Genomic DNA, 3,330 nt, shown 5'->3' with positions numbered 1-3,330 from the left:
GACAGGGTTTCTCTGTGTCACCTGGGCTGTCCTGGAACTCACTTTGTAGACAAGGCTGGCCTCAAACTCAGAAATCTGCCTGCCCCTGCCTCCCAAGTGCTGGGATTAAAGGCATGCACCACCACCGCTAGGCTCATAAATCTTAAAAACAAAAAACAAACAAAAAAACCCTGATAACTCCTTCAGAGACCAGCAAGACTATTAAATTTTGGACAGAATAATCAGGGGTTAGTTGTCTATTAACTGTTTGTGTGTCCACATTTTACTGAATGGAAGCAATAGTGTACTGTGAACCTGTGTGTATTATTTTGTTTTGGGTGCTCCAAGTAGAGTCTAGAATCTTACATATCCTTAACCACACTCTACTACTGAACTACATGGCCCACAGCCCTGTATGTATGCATGTATGCATGTATGTATGCATGTATGTATGCATGTATGTATGCATATATATGTATATGTGATATATATATATATCATATATATATATATGGCAAACTAAAAGATTGTACACAGATATTCAAAAGATCATTGTTTCTGGTCAGTGGACTATCTGGTGATTCTATTCTTTAGATGTCTCTCTACTGTTTTTTCGCTTTGACAACCTTTCACTGTGTAGCCTCTGCTAGCTCAAACTCATGATCCCCAGCTTCCTGTGTATTAGGACATTAGTGTACCCTACTACACCCAGCCTTTGTGGTTTTTATTATCAAAATAGAAAACTACACACAGTTTTGTGTATGATCACATTTGGACTCTCCCTCAATACTGTAGAGATGAGGAGACAACTCCAAAACTCGGGAAGGTTAAGCAGCTCTGGGCACATCAGGATCTGCACACAGGCCTGGTTGACACAGGAACTTTACATAATGCTTTACTACCACTGCTAGAACTATGTGCTATTTAGCAATATACACCTCCTCTTGCGTGCCTGAAGGATGGCTGCTTAATCCCTTCAGCAACTCTACAGGGTCTGTTCTACCTGAAGAGGCTCAGTGGCTTATTGAGGGCAGTAACACAAATTCAGGATGCTGTGGCTTCAGAACTCTCTCCTTCATGGGCCATTCCTACTGCTCTAGTGACACGCTCCCTTCATTGCATCTTTGCTCTGCAGCATAGCCTGGCATCTTCACCTTACAGCACTAGGTTTGACTACAGTGCTTAAATATAGATTATGCAATTACGTCAACTGCATTTAAGCATACATACCATGGAATATGTAAATGAGACTTTTGTGAAGTCTTATCTGCCAACTTTGTCACACAGCTTTGCCACCTTTCAAGTTGCATCTAGCAGAGAAGAACCATCACTTGGCAGCCGTGCACTTCAGTCTAGCTTTCATGAGCCTGGCTGTGAGGTGCCCTGGGGCCTTCCATCCTGCTCCTGACCACCTGGCACAGTTCTACAACTGATCGTTTCAGAGCCAAATGTGGTGGTGTGAGGCAGATGAATCACATTCTGAACTGACATGAGACAAGCCAGTTTGGTCCACACCATGAGTTCTGGGCCATCCAGGACTACATAACAAGACCGTGTCTCAGAAAACCTAAAAGGGAGGCTGTTTATGAAAATCTCAGACCAGTGCCACTACTCACCTACCAGCTTTGGGAAGGGTGCAGCCCGTGGCTATTGCCCATGAGAGGTATGAATGGCCGCTGGAAATCTTTGCCTGGACAAGTACATTTCAAAGCACATGGCAGGAGTTTAACTGACCTGCTCTCAATCCCAGCAAGGAAGTTGTCTCCCTGGCCCTTCTCTGAGAGTGGCCTGGCTCTATTCCTAGGGGACCAAAACTGTGGTGTCAAGCTGAAGTAGTAGTCCTTGGAATGCCTTGCATGCTGAGCTGTGCCAGAGGAAACTGGTGGAGAGTTTGCCAACCAAGCCCAGAAAACATGTGTGAATGGCAGCCAGGCTTACTGCAGGCATTTAACAAAATTGCTTTCTGTTATCGAAAAGGAAAATAACTTTCACGGCTCATTGGTAGAGCGTGGTGCGTACGAACAGAGCTGTGCTTCTTTCACATGGTGTATATGCACTGACACAGTAGCTACAGAAAGTGTGGTGGAGCTGAGATTCTCCAAAGCTATTCTCCACCTGGTCCTCCATCACTCCAGGCCTTACAGATTCCCCAGTCACCAGGAGTGCTCCAGGCACTTGTTTGTGTCCCTCCTCCATTCCTCCTGGAGCACATCACTCTGCTCTGACAGCAGACCTATCTGTCCCAGCCATCTAAAGGCCAGAAAAGGTCATCAGGTCATCTCTACTAGGAATTTGGCCAAGAAATGCACAAATGCTAAAGTGGAAAAGGGCTAAGAAGGGAGCAAGGGACAAGGGACTCTCTAGCCAGGCAGAAATGGAGGCAGAAATGGAGAAAAACCAAGACGACTGTGGAAGTGACTTAAACATGGTTCCTGAAAGCCAGGCAGGTTGTGCAGATGTGTAATCCCAGCACTTAGAGTCTAAGGCAAGAGGATCTCAAGGTAAGGCCAACTTGGGCTACATATTGACACTTTAAAAATAAAGTAGAGGAGGGGGAGGGGGGAAAGGAGGTAGGGTCAGGTGTGGGAGGAGATGGGGATGATAAACAGAGGGTCAGGAATCTGAACAAAGGTGTGTAGCAATGGGAGATGGGGAAGGGGGGGGTATCCACCAGCAAGTCTCAGATGCCAGGAAAGCAAGAGGTTCCCAGGACCCAAAAGGGATGAGATTAGCTGAAATGCCCAACAAAGGGGAGGGAGAACCTATAGAGACCATATCCAGAGGTTAGGCAAGGCCCCTGGTTGGGGGAGGGGGTCACCCACTCATCTCCAAATTTTTAACCCAGAATGGCTCCTGTCTAAAGGAAATACAAAGGAAATACAAAGGGTAGAGCAGAGACTAAAGGAAAGGCCATCCAGAGACTGCCCCATCTGAGGATCCATCCCATATACAGACATCAAACCCAGACACTACTGCGAATGCTAAGAAGTACTTGCTGACAGGAGCCTGATATAACTGTTTGCTGAGAGGTTCTGACAAATAGAAGTGGGTGCTTGCAGCCAACCATTGGACTGAGCAAGGTGTCCCCAGTGGAGGAGTTAGAGAAAGGACTAAAGGAGCTAAAGGGTTTGCAACCCCATAGGAAGAACAACATCAACCAACCAGACCCCCGAGAGCTCCCAGGGACTAAACCACCAACCAAAGAGCACACATGGAGGGACCCATGGCTCTAGCTGCATATGTAGCAAAGGATGGCATTGTCTGGCATCAATGGGAGGAGAGGCCCTTGATCCTCTGAAGGCACAATTCCCCAGTGTAGGGGAAGGCCAGGGCAGTGAGGTGGGAGTGGGT

This window comes from Mastomys coucha, unplaced genomic scaffold (genome assembly GCF_008632895.1).
Source record: "Mastomys coucha isolate ucsf_1 unplaced genomic scaffold, UCSF_Mcou_1 pScaffold15, whole genome shotgun sequence".
NCBI classification, from domain to species: domain Eukaryota; kingdom Metazoa; phylum Chordata; class Mammalia; order Rodentia; family Muridae; genus Mastomys; species Mastomys coucha.
This window is presented reverse-complemented; position numbering follows the sequence as displayed.